The sequence below is a fragment of the Plecotus auritus genome (assembly GCF_963455305.1).
Source record: "Plecotus auritus genome assembly, chromosome: 9".
Classification (NCBI taxonomy): domain Eukaryota; kingdom Metazoa; phylum Chordata; class Mammalia; order Chiroptera; family Vespertilionidae; genus Plecotus; species Plecotus auritus.
Genome location: NC_137783.1, coordinates 35,790,900 through 35,812,440, shown reverse-complemented (window position 1 = coordinate 35,812,440; position 21,541 = coordinate 35,790,900).

The window sequence follows — 21,541 nt, the reverse complement described above, 5'->3', positions numbered from 1 at the left end:
TTTTCTCTCTGTTCACCCTACCTTCACAGATCCCCTCTTACTAATACCATTTGCCTATCTTTCTCCTGGACTATTCATCTTTTTTTCTTTTCTTATTATTTCATAAGAGCATTTAGCATTTATTTACTATATATTGCCTATAGCAAAGTTATTTTTCTCTGGGACCTGAATTTTAGAATGAGCAGTGCTCTTATGGGGTCCCACCTAGAATCAAAAGGAACAAGAAGAATGACTCCCTAGAAAACATTCTCTTATTAATATTTATTTATTTGTTTTAATGATTCCATCTTTAATGTGGAATTTAACATTTATGAAAATGTAGACAAAATGTTTTTTAAATTAATCTTCTAGATGCAATATTATAAGAGAAGTAAATGATTCTAGTTTCTCTCTCTCTTGCTTGCTTTTGTTTTATCCTTGTTTTCATTCTCTCTTGTCTCACGTATGAAAATGGCAGCTCTATAAGCTTTCAATGAGAATTAAATGAGAAAAATGTATGTAACAATAAATAGTGTAATACATAAACTATAATAGCTTCTCAATGGAAATTTCCCTTTTCTTCCTGGCCAATAAAAAATCATATCAAATAAGTTGCATACATATTGATTAGAAGAATTAATTTAGAATCAGAAACTTTATAGCTTATAGAAACAAAGCAGATGCTTATTATTAAACACAAATTAGCTTATTGAAATTAAAGACAAATACACAGCAATTGATTTTGTCGATAGTTCTTTCTTCATTTTGATTTATTTTACTGATGATTAATGTCCTTAGTAAGGATGATACCAGACAGGCAGTATTTCTCTCTCCACAAGAAACCTTAAGAATCAAAGATCCAGTGTAGGAACATTCTTTTAAAATCAAATGCATTACTTTAAATTAAAAATTTCTCACAAAATATACCTATAAACTGATGATGGTGGTGTACATGGTAGCTTAGGAAAAAATTCCAGAGCATTTCCCTTCCAGGGCCACCACTTTGCAGAACTTTCAGGTGTGTCCTCCACACAAGTCATAATGTAAGTGGGACTACCGTGACCTGCATGTCTAATTTTGATGACCATCTATTGTGTCAAGTTACCCTCTCTACTTATCTCCATCCTCAGCATAATTAATTTTTCCCAGAAAAAATAAACACAGTATTTTAATATGTAGTCCAGTTGTTCCAGAGCCCATTACTTATTCTCAGACCAGAGGCTGAGAGAAGTGTGGTGAAACAAACTTTAAAACTTTGTTGTGACCTACTGCTATTCAAAGCCTGTTTAAAACTCTGCATCTGAGGCTTCAGTGGAAAGTTTATTCTTACCCTTTCTGTCAGTGTTTTCTTTGAACTTAAAATAGGACCATCTTCATTGTATCACAGGAAATGTGGTCGTCATCCAAGTGTCTGTTTTGAAAATAAACTGTGGCCAGTTCACAGTGACCTGAGAAGCCCATCTAATCCTTTTCTTTAAATCAAAATTAAATATAATTATACATTTCTTATCACCTTAAAACACCCTCAGGTTTTTAAATGGGTGTAGGAAGAACCATGTTTGGATAGCATAGTTGGCCATGAGGAGTGGGTACTGGATATATCAAGCTAAGATCTTGGTGGTTACTTGGCAGAACGTGTTTAGTTTCTGTCTCAGAAATCAAACTCAGTACTCCAAACTTTGAGAATCTGAAACTACTTACTAACCAGCTCTTTCATTGATTAGTTAACCAAACTAGCAGACAAATAGAAAATCTTACAGTCCAAATAAAATACCATGGAAGATGTCTTGCCAGTGAATTCACTTTTACCAATATAATGGCAAAGTCTCATTTTACTAGACCCTGAATATGGTCTGTTCCAGTGTTTCTCAAACTATGTCTGGACATATAATCTAGACAGTCCATATATTTTGTATGAGAATTTTAAAAAACTTTGTATTTATTTCAACAAAATAAAAAATTATATATATATATATATATATAAAAGGCTAATATGCAAATTGTCCGCTCGAGTTCAATGGGGAGAGTGGGAGTCCAATCTCACGCTAAGACGTGTGCTGACCACCAGGGGGTGGCGTGGAACATGGCAGGCGACCAGCAGCAGTGGTGGAGGGGCACTGAGGGAGCAAGGGAAGGAGGAGGCAGGGAGGCGGGGAGGCCAGGCCTAGGGACCCTACCCTGCATGAATTTCGTGCACCAGGCCTCTAGTATTAAATAAGCCCCCAATAATCACAGTCTGGATTATCTGTATGATATCCCGATTAACCAAGGATATGCAGGGGAACTCAGTGCCCATATTGGCAATTGTGTTAATGACCTTGTGGCAGAATGCTAACTTGGAAACTCACACTGAGATAGATATCCAGAAGTGGTAGAATCAGAAAAAAAAGGGGTTAGGTGACCAACCACCAATATGCAGATTTTCAAAGAAAATATTCAAGAATTGGTCATGACTTTTGGATTCTTCATCTAGATAAAAGATAGCAAAGGACAGAAGGAATGGAGATTCAGTGAAATGATTTTGAGAATTTATTTGAAAGAAGTTGTGCTGTAAATCACGCACATACACGCACGTGCACACACACACACACACACACACACACACACACACACCCTCACAGATGCAAAATGGAGGTGCTTCTTTCATCACCAAAAGCACTGCGAGGGATTGAGGGGGGGAGGCTGTAGTAGCTTATATAATTTAATTAAAATATGTGTGCAGAGTGGACTGGTTCATGACTCACACCCAACAGTCAACATTAGGGGCCAAATATACATTCCTTTTCCTTACAAAGAACACAATATATTGCTCAAGCTGTAAAGTAATAGTATATTTCATGTTTTGAAAGGACATCCTTTTTCTGCAAAAATGTAACATTTATTACCTTATTACTCAGTTTATCTAAAATATGTTCTTTCTTGATTGCAAGTTTGGGCTTTGGAGGGTCAGGATTCTAATCAAAGAGCAAATGAATGCTGTTTTACACATCACCACCTGGATGAGAATTGTGGGACTAATGGAAGCAGGTTTAGTGCTTTTATCTACTTTTTCTGCTGCTTCTGAGTCTATGCACAGATACCGATTATGTATGGGCTCTGTTGATTAGCTTAAATAAATCCTTTCCCCACCTTTTTTGGATACACGTAAAGTTAATGTGACTCTACTTGTCAGGGTTGATTGTTATTTTGATTAATCACACAGCAATTTTCACTTCAGGAGAGTTCTTTCCATTGTTCCTTTTAATTCAAAGCTTGACTTAGTCCTGAAACTACTTTTGCCTGTGATAGAGACACATGTCTCCTCCAAGAGTGTAGAAAGATAAATGTTCTTTGATATGCAGAGTCATGATTTTATCATCATGAACCAGCTGTGCTCCTAATAAATAACCAACCTGGCTCTGTAATTACTGCCCAGAAAAAGAAGGGATTCAGATAAAATATTTTAATACCAAAGATATAGTTTTGGGAGGATGAGATTTACTCTAGCATTTAACTGTTTTCTAGGCAATACTTCAATATGGCAAGTTTTAACTCTTCAGTTATGTTCTATTATATTTTGCAACTGGTTTATTTTGGAGGATATGTCAGAATGCATAATTTAAATATTCTCGGGTTTTTCAGAAAGATATAATTTTAATTGTACAGGTAGGTATCTGATGTCTTAAATGTGTTCCAGGCTAACACTATGTTGGCTATAATCTGTAGTGTGGAATTTGGGGACTTCACTACCTTTTCTTGTGTATTCTAAAGAAGCAATACAACCTTTTGAGTGGCTGCTTGGCTAGTGTAAAGATACTTTCTCAGCTCAGAAGCTGAATGATATGTGTTTGTCAGTCTCTACATTTTTCATAAGAGACAATGAGCCCTGCTCCATTTGGTTTGGTTGTTAAAATATACATTTCCACATTTACCTCGAAGAACTTCAGCCCAGGTCTTGACAGCAAGCACTATTGCTTTGTCAAGCCTTGTTCCCTTATTCTGGAAGTAGCAACTCTCTTCATTACAAAATTCCTGCCCCTCCCTGTTATGGACTGAACATTTTTGCCCACTCCCCCAAATTTATATGTTGAAATCCTAACCTCCAGTGTGGCTGTATTTGAAGATGAAGCCTCTAAGGAAGTAACTAAGGTTAAATGAGGTCATAGGTGTGATCTTTCTGATTCGGTAGTTGCCAAGGGTCAGGATTTAGGCTGAGGGAAAGAAGCTGGTTTGAGAGAATGAAGTTAATATACCAAGAAGCAGAGATGAGAGAGGAAGGGAGTACTGATTGTGGTCAAGGCCTTGGTTCCAGTTGTTTCTGAAGCCCGCCTGCACTTCTTTTCTTCTGATAATTCCATGGTGAAGTTATTAATTCCTTTTACCTTAAGCCACATAAATTGGGTCTGTGTCACTTTCAACTTTAAGTCCTGCCTAATACAGGGAGCATGACTTCCAAGTTTAATGCCATTCAAGACTCAAACACTTGATAGAACAAGCAAAGTATCTGATGGATATGCAATTCATTCATCTTCCAATAAAACTGCTTTCACAAAATTGTGCTTCAGCCTCCCGTATTGATGCATGGTAGTAGAAGCATCAATAACTCTACAACACTGTTATAATTATCTTAAGGATCTTAGGGAAGTTGTTCATGACAATGTCCTCTTTCCAAAGATGAATGAGGTAAATATATTTCTAGTTGGAGGCAATAGGACTATTTTTGAGGGATAACATCATGCTCTAGTGAAAGGAGCATAGAATTGAATTAAAATCCTGACAGTTCAAGTCAGGCTCTGCTACTTAGAAAAGCTCTGAGTATTTGCAAAAAGTAAGTACATTTGGAAAGTACGTAATAATAATGCGTGTGCTATGAACCTCACATTCATAAATTAGGAACCATAATTCATAAATCATAAATGTGATTCAACAATTCCATTATTATTTTTAACAGGGATTTCAAGGTAACTTGTTTAACTTTTTTTTCATGCTATACTAGAGCTCTGAATATTGCTGCTTGGAGAAATCTGTACCTTAACAAAAGCAGTAGGTCGTGGGTAAAAAGACATGAAGTCAGCAGTTTGATTGGCCTGGATGATGGAGATCTTGTATCTGACATCTATCTCTAACCCCAGGATTCTGGGTCCTTTGTGCAGATGAAAACCAAGGTCAGCCAAGGATTTGACTGTTTATAGCAGAATCATTTGATTTGGCTCATCCAAGGGTTTATTTGGTCATTAGCATGTTGTCTGCTTCTATTTTAAATCTATTTTTATTCAAATTTTGGATTTCCCCCTTAAGGGTTTTGTGTGTGTGTGTGTGTGTGTGTGTGTGTGTGTGAGAGAGAGAGAGAGAGACAGAGAGAGACAGAGAGAGACAGAGAGATAGAGATGAATTTAATTTTTTTCCTTCTGATAAATGTTCAATAAAGAAATTATAAAATATAGAAAAAATATTCATACAAAATGATATTCACCCCATTTTTCTCCTATGCAGAAACACTGTCAGCTGTAAATTTCTTTTCTGTATATAATATATTTATATAATTGAGCTTATGTATATATATAATTCTGCATCCTGGCTTTTAAAAATAACATCACATCTTGATAATTTCCCAAAGTCATTGAAATTTTTTATAAATACAGCTAATGGGCATGTAATGATATATAATCTAGATTGTCTTTTATATAGTTCATCATTATCCCATTTTTAGATATTTAGGTAAACTCAGATTTTTTGCTCTTATAAATAATGCTATGGTTAGTGTTTTTGTTCATAAAAGTTAGTACTCTTTTTTTAAAATAATTTCTTATTGTTTAAAGTATTACATATGTCCCTCTTTTTTCTCCCCATTGACCCTCCCCTCCAGCCTGTCCCTGCCCCTCATCCCAGGCCCTCACTGCCCCATTGTCTATGTCCATGGGTTATGCATATATGCATACATGGTCCTTGGTTGATTACCTCTAACCCACCCACCCTCCCCAGCCTTCCCTCTGCGATTCCACACTCTGTTCCATGCTTCCATGTCTCTGTTCCACTCTATTTAACAGTTTATTTTCTTAAAAGGCAGTACTCTTTAAAAGAACTTCCCATTTACTTGTGGAACTTCTTTTATCATATTTGTAGACTCTACTTACAAACTGGTTAATTCTGAAGATTATGTGTAAATCCATTTGTTTTTAAGTCCAAAGAGACCAGCAAGAACTAGTGTCATCTCTTGGTGGTAGGCAAAGGTGAAGGACGTTGGCCTGGCTTGTGTTTTTCTTATTTATTTCTGATTGGATCGCTAAGACAAGCAGGTGAGCTTCTGTGCTAAATTCTTAGATATTGAGTTTTTTCATAGAGTTATCCATTTATTCAAATGTATATCTTATTTTTATTCAAATAGCATGTTCTGATTATATAGATAAAATATTTGTTACAAAAATAGGGAAAACAGGAAATTCTGAACAATAAAGTTAATGTTAAAGTGATCTGTAACTGTATTGTGCTTAACCTTTTGTTGTATTTTTAGTTCCATTTTTGTATTTGTACTTTTCCCTCATATAATCAAGCTTACACTCTATATGCATTTTGTTTATGGAAGTCATCTTAGAGTGACCAGTGCTGGTGGCACCATTTCACACCTGGGGGTGTATGAGTTACTCTGCAGTTCTCTGTGGACCATTTCTTACACTGTATCCTCTTGCTTTGCCCAGTTATATAACCAGATAGCAATAATAATGAAGTAGTTGGTACATAAAGTATATTTTGTGGTTTGTGGAAAAGGCAGACATAAGGTTAAACTCCATCTTGTGTTTATCAACTCAGAGACCTTGGGCAAAGGAGACTTCATTTCTAAACCTATAAAAGAGAATCAATAATAATCAAATGGAATAATAGGCATAAAAAGCAAAATGTGGCCTATTAAGTACTGTATCATTATTGGCTCAGAAGTAAAAGATTTTTTTAAAGTGGAAAATTGTAGGAGGAGTACCTGAAAACAAATATCAGTATACTCTTAGCTACAAAAGCCACAAACCCAATACTCGGTTCCATTAGGGCACAATGTTCGAGTGTTGCAGTATATAGTTCATCTTTTAGATCTTGCCCACTTTCAGGCCTGGTTTAGAGTCTTGTGGAACATTTATCTTTTTAAGCAACAGCAGTGAATTTTTATAGTGTACATTTACTCATTCATTCATTTACTTGTTTACTTAGTCAATAAAATATTAGGAGTACCATACTGTGTCAGGTACTATGTACAACTCTAGGGTTAAGATGTAAGTAGGCAACAGAATTGATCTTAAAATGCACACAGTATGGGGAAGGGGAGTAAGCATGATCTTATGTCCATAGTACAAACACCTTACTGAGAGAACAAAGATAAGGCATGCTTGGAGAAGAAAGAGGGAATAGTGGGTGAGCCTAGAGCAGAGCAGGGTTTTGTAGGAAATAAGGGAAGTCTGGGATATGTGGTGAATGTGTTTTTGTCTGCCCAGCAAGCAACTCACTGAACTCTTTCCCATTCTTAGTCCAGGTCATTTAAATAGAGCTACCCCATCTCCTGCCTTGAGTGACAATAAATGTGTCTTTGATTAATAAAAATGGGAGCCTTGGCCAGTTTGGTGCAGTGGTTAGAGTGTTGACCTGCAGACTGAAGGGTTGAGGGTTGGAATCCGGTCAAGGCACGTGCCTCTGTTTTAGGCTCAATCCGGGCCCCTGTCAGGGCACATCAACCAATCAATGTATCTCTCTTACATTAATGTTTCTCTCTCTGTGTCTCTCCCCCTCCCTTCTACTCTCTCTAAAAATCAATGGAGAAAATATCCTGGGGTGAGGACTAACAACAACAAAAAAATAAATAAAACGAGAAAATTGTATTATTTAGTAAGTAAGTTGTTGAATTGACAAACCTTTCAAAATATGAGATTTATGGGAAAAAAGTCAATAAATGAAACTCCTGGCTTTGACAAAGTTTGGAAAGCTTAGCATATATGATAAGGAACATGCTTCTTCTCTAATATTTAATTCACTATCATTTGAATCAGGTCCTGGATACAGTCTTAGCAGCAACATGAGATATCTTATTGGTGGAAGAGGGAGCATAAAGCCATATTATGTACATAATTTGAACATTTGCTCTTGTGTGAGTCTTTAAAAATAGTGGGCCCTCCAATAGAACTTGTGTTCTCAAAGGTTACACATTTATTTTGTCAACTGTTTAAATAATTTGGGTTAGGCTAATTCTTTTTCTTCTAATATCTATGTCATGGGGTATATTTCTTTAGTCTGTGCTTTATTTTTGGAGGTGGTCAACTGGTGAATATTTTATTGACAGTTTAATAAGGAAGGAAACAATAGAGGGTGGGACAAAATATAGGTTTATATTTGTGAGAATGGGAAACAGTTTATTCTTGTATTGCTATTCGTTAATTATTATATTCTTTTCTATATGAACAACTGTAAACCTACTATTGCCCCTACCCTGTATTTCTTATGAATATTTCTGGATATCCTTAGAATGGTGTTGGCTATTCTTAGAAACCCTGATTCTAACAACTGTGAAATAGGGAAATTGCTAAATTGTGGAAGCTCTTTAGTGTTTTGATGCAAACTTGGAAGCAAACAACATTGAGCGATGCTTTTTTGCTACGTTCTTACTTTGTCATCTACATTAAAGTGTAAAGCCCATTTCACAAGCCAGAAAATGGTAAAAATAGTGGTGGAAATAGCATCAGCAGGTCCAGTTGTTAATGGAAGAACGGATTTTGAAGCACAGAGTGCAGACAGGGTGGGAGCTCCCAATGGGTTAGAATTAGGAGGAAGGAGCATCCGGCCCAGAAGGCTTACTTTTTCATTAATAATGAAAGTATTAATGTCATTATTGTCACTGCTCTTGCCGTGGTTATTAATCTCAAGGTTTTTCAATTATCTGGTGATGAGAAAATAAGCCAAGTGATTTTTTTGTGTGTGGAACTGAACATGGGACTTAGTTTAGAGCAACCATTCCTATACCATCAATTTGAAATCTAGATGAAATATTTTTTTATGCATCTGACCCAGCAGCTACATGGCAATAAAAGTGCTTTGCCGAAACCGGTTTGGCTCGGTGGATGGAGTGTCAGCCTGTGGACTGAGGGGTTCCGGGTTTGATTCCGGTCGGGGGCATGTGCCTTGGTTGCGGGCACATCCCCAGTGGGAGGTGTGCAGGAGGCAGCTGATCGGTGTTTCTCTGTCATCGATGTTTCTAGCTCTCTGTCCCTCTCCCTTCCTCTCTGTAAAATATCAATAAAATATATATATATTTTTAAAGTGCTTTAGCTCAGAGATGTGTGAAACTAGAAAAAAATGTATAGGTACAAAAAAAGTACTTTGTTACAGATTTTAGTAGGGGAAAGAGATTCTCTGTGTTTCTGAGTCACACAATTTTTGCTGATTGCTTTTTAAAAGGAAAAAGTAGGACATTCTAGTTTGACACATCAGAGATGAAATCAGCTTGATCCAGCTGTCTGAACATCGGAAATGATTGCAGCTGGCTAATCTCTAATTATAGAATCTCTATTATTGGTGATGTAAGTGGCTGAATCCATGGTTTGACTTCTGTGATTCCTGGCTTTATGAAAAGCTGGGATTTTAGATAATTTTTTTCCTTTGCATAATAAACTAAACAAATTTAAATGAAGTCTTGGAGCAAATATAACTAAGGAGCTGCAGGTGATATTTTTGTTCCTTTTGCTGACCAGAATGTGCCCTAACTATGACTTTGGATGAAGCTATTAAATTCTGTTTCCATGGGATTCAGTCCAGGGCCTTCAGCTCTGACGTCCTAAGGTATCTCGACAGGCCAAGGTCAACATCAGCAATTCTGAGTTTCAGAGGAAGTTTATTTCTCTAATGGTTTGTGTTTAGAGAAGATTTCAGACAGAATTATTGCATTTCAACTTTACTCTGAACATTTCGTTGATCATTTGCTTATCTTGCTCTCAAGCCACTGATTCTGACTATTTTTGTAGAGAGAAACAGGGACAAGGTTGAATCCATGTAAGTTATCAGTGTTGATGTACAGGCATACCTTGGAGATATTTCGGGTTCAGTTCCAGACCACTGCAAAAAAGCGAATATCACAATAGTGAGTCACATGAATTTTTTGGTGTTCTATTGCATGTAAATGTTATGTTTATACTATACTGTAGTCTATTAAGTGTGCATTAGCATTATGTCTAAAAAACAATGTACCTGCCTTAATGAAAAAATATTTTATTGCTAAAAAAATGCTAACCATCATCTAAGCCTTCAGCAAATTGTTATCTTTTAATTGATGGAGGGTCCTGCCTCAGTGTTGATGAAAACACATTATCTGTGAATCACAATAAAGGGAAGAGCAATACAGTGAGTTATGCCTGTATTAGTCTACTTGGGCTGCTATAACAAGATATCATAGACTGGGTGGCTTAAAAAACATTTATTTCTCACCATTCTGGAGCCTGGGAAGTCCAAGATCAAGATGCTGGCAGATTCCATTTTCCTGGCTTGCAGACAACCATCTTCTCTCTATCTTTACATGGTGGAGAGAAAAAGGGCAAGCTCTCTGTACTTTTCTTATAAGGGCATTAATCCCATCACAAAGACCCCACCCTCATGACCTCTTCTAAACCTAGTTACCTCCAAAGGCCTCACCTCCAAATACCATCACATTGGGTGTTCAGGCTTCAACATATGACTTTGGGGAGGGTGGGACACCAACATTCAACCCATAATAGGAAAACTTTGGTTAGCTGGGATGTAACCAACTATAATCCTCAACTTGTCACTTTAAAAGAAGGAGCTACATCACATATTGTTTTGGTGCAGTGGTTCTCAACCTTTCTAATGCCGCGACCCTTTAATACAGTTCCTCATGTTGTGGTGACCCCCAACCATAAAATTATTTTCGTTGCTACTTCATAACTGTAATTTTGCTACTGTTAATGAATCGTAATGTAAATATCTGTGTTTTCCGATGGTCTTAGGCAACCCACAGGTTGAGAACCGCTAGCAGGGTCGCCTAAGACCATCGGAAAACACAGATATTTACATTACGATTCATTAACAGTAGCAAAATTACAGTTATGAAGTAGCAACGAAAATAATTTTATGGTTGGGGGTCACCACAACACGAGGAACTGTATTAAAAGGTCGTGGCATTAGAAAGGTTGAGAACCACTGGGTTAAAGGGATCTCAAACTGTCCCACGATGGTCAGCTACCCAGCTTCCTATGTTTGGTATCCCATGATAAATGGTGGCATTGCTGCTCAAAACACTGAAAAATCTTTAGATACTGCAGACTTAATATGCAATAGAGTTGGCCTTTCATACTCACATGTTCCACATCTGAGAATTTAAGCAACAGCACATAAAAATTTTTTAAAAAACAATGTTTTTGTTGCTGATATGCATTACATATTTAGACCTATGATAATTGTTTATATTGAACATGCACAGACATTTTTTCTGCTCATTATTTCCTAAAAACACCATCTAAAAATATTTACATAGTATAATATATTGTATTAGTGATCTAGAGATGACTTGCAGGAGTCCTCAAACTACGGCCCGCGGGCCACATGTGGCCCGCCGAGGACATTTATCCGGCCCGCCGGGTGCCGCAGCCTGTCCTGCTTAGCAGCCGACTCGTCCCGGGCCCACAGTGCGCATAGGAATTTGTTTATAGTTTTTTTTTTTAAACTATAGTCTGGCCCTCCAATGGTTTGAGGGACAGTGAACTGGCCCCCTGTTTAAAAAGTTTGAGGACCCCTGACTTAAAGTATAGGAGAGGATGTGCATAGGTTATATGCAAATACTACATCATTTTATGTAAGGGACTTGAGCATCATCAGATTTTGGAATCCCCGGAGAAGGGGGTGGTAGGCTCATTGAAAATTTGTAGTTTGAGTGGTTTATATTTTATATATAAAGCCACAAAGATTTAAAAGCTTAGAGCTAACATGGCAACCTAAGCAGGATAGAGAGAATTCTCTAGAAGTAAGTTTGTTGCAATTTAAAATGATAAAGTAAATACTTCTCCTTCAGTATAAAAAAGAAAGAAAACAGAGCCTAAGGCAAGGGTTAAAGTACTGAAATTTTATTTGGGAGCTATAAGCCTGGGGTGGCAAAGGTGAGGAAGAAGGGAAGTAACTAAAAAAGAATGATGTGAAGCCCTTGCTGGTGTGGCTTAGTTGGTTGAGGCAATGAGAGGCCGCTGGTTCAATTCCCAGTCATGGCACATGCCCGGGTTGCAGGCTCAAACCTCAGTAGGGGGCAAAAAACAAACAAACAAAAAAACACAAACTGCACACACACACAAAAAGAAAGAAAGATGTGAAGATGTTTGATGTGACACATTTCCATGCTGGCTACCATGTCCCAGTGAGCCACAAAGAGAAACGGCAGGTCATTCAGGAGGCATGCTGACTTAGCATGAGGGCTCTCTAGAAGGGCTGCGAGGACATGCACCTCCACGTTGTACATGGAAGTGGAAAAGCAGGGCAGATGGATCTGTCTGGCTCCCTCCTGTGCCCCATTTTCCACAGGTCAGTTTTGCTCTGGAGGGATTTCACTCCCCCACACTTCTGGACAGTGCCTTTAGTCCCCTTAGCAGCTTAGGAAGCCACTGTGTGGGGTTTGTGTCCCGAAGGGCCAGGGTGATTTGGCATGAAGGAGATGAGGGCCATGGAGGCCTGAGAATTTAACTCACACCTTCCATCTTGGGGACTTTAGTGAAGGTGGCAGCCGCAATGTGTCCAGGAGGTGACTGTTGCCTCATAAGCAGGGGGAAGTCAGCCAATTAGAGTTGGCTTGTAAGGGTCACTGTGAAACAACATCCTACTGTCCGTTTTGCCATGTGAAAATTTAGAAAAAGGAAGAAGATAAATCATGAAAATGACTATTTTTTAGGAAAATAGACCTATTCAGAAACATTTAGGGGAAGAGGGTTGGTTTAGTCAGGGTTTTCCATAGAAACAGAACCAATAGGAAATACACAGATAAACACACATGTGATATCTATATATATTACATATAAATGTAAAGGGATTTATTATAAGGCATTGGCTCACGTGATCATGGAGACTGATAAATTCAAAATCTGCAAGTGTGCTAGTAGAGCAGGAATCAGGCAAACAGGGCCTGATTGTAGATAAAGTCTGAAGGAAGTTGGATAGGAAATTCTCTCTTACCTGTGAGAGGATCTGACTTTTTGTTTTATTTAGGCCTTCAACTGATTTAATGAGGCCCACCCACATTATGGAGGGCCTCTGCTTACACTACTGATTAAAATGCTAATTGAATCTAATGTTAAAGTCCACCAATTTGAATATTAATCTCATCCAAAAACATCCTCTCTATAATAATTGGAATAATGTTTGGCCAAATATCAGGGCATCCTGTGGCCCAGTCAAGTTGACACATAAAATTAACCATCACAAAGGTCTATCCATCTTACTAGAAAATTCTGTGAAAGAGTAGGAAAGTATTAAAGCTAAGGAGTTCTGAATTCAAGCCCAGGCTCTGCCAGTTATTAGCTTTTTGACTCTGGGTAAGTCAAGTTATGTCTTTGGATCTTGGGCTCCTCATCTATAAACCATGGGGGTTAGATGTCTGAGGACTTCATAGCTATAAAATTTGCTGATTATATAATTCTTAGAACACACCCACCAACGGTGTGTGATAAGCGATGAGAGGACATACATAAGAAATCTTTGTAAACTTGCAGCAAGATGGATTTATATCAGATATATAAGAATACCTCCTGATTTACTGAAGAGGATAAGGGAGATTGAAAAATTATTTACTGGAGAAGTTTAAGGAGACAATGATACCCTACTTTCCACATATTTTTTAATTTAAAGCAGTACATTTCAACATGTCACTGTAATTTCTGATGAGTAATTCCATAAATTGCATATTTTATGTTTAAATATTGTTGTCTTAAATATTATTTGACATTTTATTTTATTTTAAATCTTTATTGTTGAAAATATTACATATGTCTCCCCCTTTCCCCCATAGTCCTCTTCTAGCAATGCCTTATCTCCTATAAATAGCTGCTTAAAGCAAAGAAATGTACCTGCTACAAACAATGAAATGAAGTATCAGAGAAGAAATTGGGGAAATAGATCTGGAAAGGTCAATTGTTGGAACATTAAGCAAAATGCAATTTTCCTATCCTGTTCAGTCTTTTGCAGTTACCCTGTAAGACCAACGGCATTTAGATTGCCAGTTCTTTTGCTGGGTTCTTTGTGATGATTCTCTTAGTACTTTTGTTTCTCTGCCTCATATGCTTTTTATCCCATTGCCTTTGTGTAGGAGTAAATGTGTTTGTACACAATATCTAGCCCTAAATGTACTCAACTCTGCCAGGTATGGACATAGAGAGTACATCTTCTCAGATAATGATCATCAGGTCTGAGTATATGCAAAAATTATAATTAAATTATGCCTTCTATTACATACATATATGAATAAGAAGTATTATTACTATTCCAAATTGGCTTTTGTTATTCCAGTGCAAGAGTATATACGTTGATAGGTTTGGTAACTTTGGTATAAAGTAGTAAACTTGAGAAGTAGAAAATATTTGGTCATTTGGGTGCAAAATATTCCTATGATTTTTTTTTTATTCCAAATATTCCTTCTTAAAGCAGTTTAATCATGGATCAGTCAATTTGCTATCATCCTCTAGGAAGTCCTCTCCCTCTTCACACATAGGTGGTGCCCAGAGCCTTTTCTCTCCTTAGCCAGTTAGTTTCTAATTGTAACTGAAATGTGTGTGGCATCCATATTTCACATTGGGAACAGAAAAACGAAGGAAGTCATATAAAGAGACTGACTGGAGAGGGAGGGGAAGGAAGGGGAGGAGAGGGAGAGGAAGAAAGGAGCCAGGAGGAGGTGGAGGAGGGGAAAGGAGGGAAGAAGAGGAAGAAGAGGAGGAGAAGGGGAGAAAACATACTCAGCAGTGAGGAAAACAAATGAGAAATAGCAAAAGAGCACAAGGCAACTCTTAGTTCATGTCCTTGTTGCAAAATGATAAGTAGTTCATTAGTTAAATCCAGCCTATAGAAACATTTTGTTTGATCTGTGCAATTAAAAAATAATTTCCAACTGAAATTCTATATTAAAATTTTTCATATTCCTAACTTTAAAAAAAAGCATAAAATCTGGTAATCTTTGACCCACATTCTCTGCTGGCAACAAGGGGCTGCAGCTGAGCAATGGTTGTCTCCTCCAGACAGAGCATGAACTCTGTCAAGTTCATCACAGTCATCACACCCCCCCGCCCCCCGTATTATCTCCTTCCCATCTGCTTCACTGACTTATACCTTCCTGGCCTCTGGGTTTTTCAATTAAAGACTCTTGTAAGGGTCTCTTCTATTGTCTAATCACCTTTAAATATTTATTCTCTTCAGTCTACTTGAAACATCATGAGTGCCAATGATTAACTATGATTAATGAATAAAGATATTGTTGGAAACAGGCCTGCTTCTAACATCAGAGGAAACTGGAGCAAGAATACAGATATTTAAAATTAATAAAGCAAGTTAACAAACAAGTAAAATTCATTCTGTCTTTTTTACTGTGGCAAATATATCTTCATAATAACTAATCAAGAATATCCTTTAACTTATAGTTTTAATAGAATTAAATCTGGCAAAATGCCAAAGATGATTGAACTTAATTATTTTTGCACATATGGTTGCTCTTTGAATGAGCTAGTGATGTTTGGAAGAGGAGTAAAATTAAGACGTGCATAAATTATAAATTATTTTATGTTTATTTCATAAAAGTTGTGTTTCTTGTCTTCAGCAAAATAAATGCTTATATTGTTATAATCAAGATTTGCAAATAATTTGTGGTCTATTCTCAGCAATGCCTTAGTCATTTTTAGTCATTGAGGGTTTAAGATAGTTTAAAAAAATACATTCTTATTGATTTTGGAGAGGAAGGAAGAGGGAGAGAAACATAGACACATCAGTGATGAGAGAGGATCATTGATTGGCTGCCTCCTGCACACCCACACTGAGTATTGAGCCTGCAACCTGGGCATGTGCCCCGAGAGGGAATCAAACTGTGACCTCCTGGTTCATAGGTGGATGCTCAACAACTGAGTCCCACTGGCCAGGCCTAAGATAGTTTTAATTAATTTCATTTCAGAGAAATTTCATTCTCCTAAAACAATAGCAAGTGGGATTATAAAAAATGCTAAAAGCAATTATTTTGATTTGGAAATAATTATAAACTTTATATAGCATATCAAAGTCACGGATTTGCATATCATGTTCAAAGATAGGATTAGGATTTCATATGGTAAAATATGATCATAATAAGTATTACAAAATATTGTAATTTCATTATATAAATCTATAAGACTTAGTTCTTAATTTCACCCTATTTTAAAATAATTTTATATTCATACAGTAAAAGAAAGAATTGCTATCATGTCTCAAGCATGTATGTCCTTAGATATAGGGGTGTGTGTATGTGTGTGTGTCTGAATCATGCAGGTTAATCTACCAAAAAAAGGACAATCTTATATGGTTCAGCCTGATACATATTTAAGTTACATAAATTGTTTCATACTGTAAAATATTCCTTAGCTGCCAATACCTTACTAGTGAGTGTCTCTAGAATTACAACTAAGAAAGAAGAGAGGCAAAAATGATTGCTCAGCACTGCTGAGAAATATGTACTTTGTTATGCAAGTCTAGTACATTTGGGAGGAAGGATTGACAAGTTAACTAATGCGTCTTTTCTCCTACTCAAGCTATCCTGTCATTCAAATCCTCCCAGTACTCTGGAATAATGTCTATGGAAAAACACGCAAACTACCGGGGTATATAGACACAGTTACTTTTCTTTTTGAGAATATTAGGCAAGAGATGTGGAGGAGTGGTGTCCTGAGCTTGGAGGGGTATCAGAGGCAGGAGTGAATGTTTATGTTAACTGTTGCTCATATTCAGTCATTGCTGAGTGCCAGGTCCCCAAGGACCCACATGTCACCATGTGTTCACTAACAGTACTAAAGCATGGACCCAGCACAGAGCCTCTTCTTGCCTGAATCTAAGGGTGACACTGGCTGTCACATTCATACTCTTGAAGCATGGCTCTAGTCAGACCAGGATTCTACTCAGAAGTCTTGACAGATGCACAGAATACAGTCAAACTATGGCATTGGGGCCCTAGGAGCTCAACAAAACCTCCTGGGCTTCCCTCCTACTCTTGGCCTTTAACAGTCTCCTCAAAGGCAGAAACTATAATTAAAACAAACAATAAGTTCTAGCCCAGCCAAGTGTTGCTCAGCAGTTGAGTGTCCACCTATGAACCAGGAGGTCATGGTTCGATTGCTGGTTGGGGCACATGCCTGGGTTGTGGGTAAGGGGCATGCAGGAGGCAGACAATCAATGATTCCCTCTCATGATTGATATTTCTATCTCTCCCTCTCTCTTCCTCTCTGAAATCAATGAAAAAATATATTTAAAAAAACAATAAATTCTAGATGCCAGCCTTAAAAGCTTGCAAGATTGTTTATAGTAGAATTTAAAAATTAAAAACATTAAGGTATTAGATGTTAAGCAATTTCTTCAAGATTCCCATCCAGATATGGCTCCAAAGGTGGGGATTTTTCCACCAAGGCAGGTTTTTCTCAGAAACCCAGAGATAGTTTTTTCCTTCTGTACAGCCCCTCCTTGCCCTGTATTTAAAACGTGTTCGATTATGTTTGTAGCCTAACTATAACTATGTTTTCACCAGAACCATAAAGGAATAGATGTACAAAGTCACGATACATTTTCTTCAGGCAGTTTTTCCTTTAGAAGAATTGCTTAATATACTAAAAAGGAGCTGACTTCACCCAGCACTTTCCCCACAAAGCCCACATTGAATGTGTACTTACTTGCCGATTCTCTCTTCTGTTATCGTGGTTTAAACTGGCTGTTGTTGCTGTTTAAAGCTCTTTGAGATTTTGAATCATGCTGGACACTTTTTATTCCAGAGTGTGACAGTGAATGCTTAGCATGAGAGTTATTTCCTTGGCTTTCCTGGTAAAGCTAAGAACAAAACAACTGATTTATTTTAAATTGTGTGTATATGAGGGTTTTGTTGATTAGAGACTTTGCCTAATTACAGCCTGAGTATGTGAGCTGGATACCATTTGGCAACTTTAAAAAGTAAGCAATAATTTAAAATACTCTAGCAAATAATAATAATAAAAGTGAGCAGGGGCTAGATGACTCAAAAGATATACACCCACAGAACTTACTGTATTAATATGACTTTACTACCCAGTCTCTTTACCAGCATAACTATATTACTCCACTGCCTTCAACAATTTGATTTCACTACTCTGGGATACCCTTGCCCAGGGAGTAAAAGTGGCAAATACATTTATTCTTTCAGGAACTTCCCACAAAGCCCATCAAAATAAACATCAAACTATTCAACTCCTCAACAGATAGCATCAGGTCACTTCACCTCTTTGGTCCAAGACTCTTTGGACCCTTCACCTCCAAGTCTTCATCTTGCTATAGCAATGGATGATAAATTATTATATAAATGATATAAATTATTATATCATTACCCTTCCTTATTCCTAATCATACTCCCTTCCCATCCAGTGACCCACCTTAAACCAGACTCCACAATTTCATAAACATCCCAACTTTGCCATCTTTACTTAAGATTGTGGCAAGGTAGTATTCTCCCCTATCAGGTAAGAATAAACTCAGCTTTGTCTTATCAAAAGGCCATTTTTTAAAAAATATTTTTTTATTGATTTCAGAGAGGAAGGAAGACGGAGAGAGAGATAGAAACATCGATGATGAAAGAGAATCATTGATTGGCTACCTCCTGCATACCCCCCACTGAGGATCGAGCCCGCATCCCGGGCATGTGCCCTTGACCGGAATCGAACCTGGGACCCTTCAGTCTGAAGGCTGATGCTCTATCCACTGAGCCAAACTAGCTAGGGCCAAAAGGCCATTTTGATGATATTTGGGGGGAGTCAGTGTTTGGGAAAAAAAATAATAATAAATATATATATGAATACTGATAATTGGTGAAGCTGGGTGATAGGCATATGGTTTTATTATATTAGCCTCTCTACCTTTGTGTATGTTGGAAAGTTAAAAAAAAAAAAAAAAAGCTAAAATCCTTGACTTAAAACCTATCCTGGGCTAGAGGCCAAGGACAGGAGCTGCTGAGTGAGTGATGAGAGCTCAAGACAGTGTGATAAGGAGACTGGAAAATGTGGCCTGGTACCAGCTTCCTATAGCCCTGTGGCATAGTCTCCCTCAATTTGAGGAGTGTGACCATAAAATTCCCAACCCAATTCTTGACAATCTACAGCACAACAAAGCGTTCCTGCCCACTCAGTGGTACCAGCCAGACCTCGGGCTATAACACTGTTCTTATGAGCAGATGATCCACTGTGGTGGTGTTCATTCTAGAGCTTGGAGAGTGTGAAGTGAGCCTTCCTCCACTGTGTTATTTCTCATGAGTAGAAAGAGGGTAGATAACAAACAGATAAGACAAGGGGATCCTTAGGGTGTGAAATACCGTAGGAGCCATGCAGTGGGGAGAATCCCGGGGCCTGACTAGAAATCCAGACACCCCCATTAGCTCTTAATATCCACAGATGTTTTGCCTGTCATTTCCTCATTTCCTTCGATGAACTTTAGTGTTCTCCTTCTGAGCCTTCTCCCTGACTTAGTAGTTTTCCTCTACCTCTACTCCCAGACCTTCAGTGATTATAATGGGGGTTGGGTGGGAGGGAAATGTCATTTTAGTCCCTTTGACTTCCTCCCAGATAAACTTAATGAATGGTAGAGTCATAGGTAGCCAGGCTAGCCCACAGAAGCCAATTTACCCGTAATGTAGCAGAAATCCAAGTCACTTTCAGTGGAAAACTGAGGCAAACAGTATGAGACAGTCCCATTCTATTTCCAAAAATGGAAAGCAATTTTCTGATTGGGTGATTGGGGCTTCTTAGAAATTCATAAGTAGAACCCATAAGTCAACATTCTATAAAATGAGCCAATCTATGTTTATTAGTATTGTAATACCATTAACTCAAATTCTTAACCATTGGCCAGTCCTTTACCACTTTAATTAGTCATTTATTATGTTGATGTGATCAATGCCAAGATAGAGTTTTAACTTTTATGTTTTTCCCCTATATATAGATTTTCTCTTTTTTCTTTCTTTTGCTTTCCCTTCTCTCCCTCCTTTCCACCCTCCTTCTTTTGTCCCTTCCACTCTTTTCTTATAAAAATAGGCTATGCAACTTTATTTCTACATTTCCCCCAAAAAAAGAATTTTAAGGCCACTCACCACACAAGGTCAGATGTGTTAAAGGTAGAACTGAGGCAGCTTCCAGGCCCCAGAGTTTCCCATCCGTACTTTTTCTTTTATTACGCTGCTCTCTAGGCTTTAGAGCTTTCAGCACTTTAGTTATTAGATGAAAAGATCTAACGGGTGACATACATTTTATAATTTATCTTTCTTTGAAAACTGATTCTGGATATTCTATTTTTTTTCTCTCTAAATTGACCATTTTTAATGAGTTTTATAGTAGTAATTCATGTCCTATTGGTTGAAAGTTACAAGGTCATCAATTACTTTTTAATGATTTCTTGAGGACCAATAAGAATTTAGTCATTTCTGGGCAAAGTCAAGCTCAGAGACAGCAGGCCCAGCAATGATAGGAGTTGAATCTCACATGGAGGGATTGACACCAAATATAGAATCACAGCAGCCCTGACTGTCCCAGAGCCAAGGGCATTCGGCTCTCTTTGGATGTGTGTAAACCACCTACACATGACAGCTCACAAGGTCCATCGAAAACGGAGCTAAGTCATTGTCTCAAGGAGGCGATAAGGGAAAATTTTATACTAATATGCGTTTAGTAACTAGAAATAGTTGCGGAGTGAGGCATTATGCTTTTGGAACTATAAATACATCTGCTCTTTTCAGTCTCAGTAAACAGTATTCCTTGTCCAAGCTTGGCAACGGATGACTTTTGAGTTATTTTTCCAGTATGATTGGTGGCTGATAAATATTTTACTAAGGTGTTTTTTTGTTGTTGTTGTTGTTTTAATTTACTAAGGTTTGTAGCCTTCATTTGTGAGCCCACTGGGGAAGAGCTGGGGGAAGAAGAGAGAAAGGCAGAAGAGAGAAGCTCAAGGCAGAAGAGAAAAGGGAGGACAGCACTGTAAGATTTTTCTCTTTTGATACTGAACAAAATAAACTTCAAAAGTGCTTCATATTTGGATTTTATCCAGCTTTCATCTAGTAACTAGTACTGGCTTCATTAGCAACATGCTCTAAGCTAGGAGTTATTCATTTTTCTTTTTTTTTTCTCCTCCAAGTCATACAGGATGGATGATGACTGGGGTGTGGAATTTTCCCATCAGTGTGCCAGGGTTATGAGCAGTTCCCAGGGAAAATGCTGCAGCAACTCCACCCCTTAATCTCCACTGGAGATTGCAGTTAGGAATGCATGTGAGAGAATGATGGTGTTATAGGAAAAAACTTGGAATGGCTCAAATTGTTTAGAAATTGAACTATTCACAA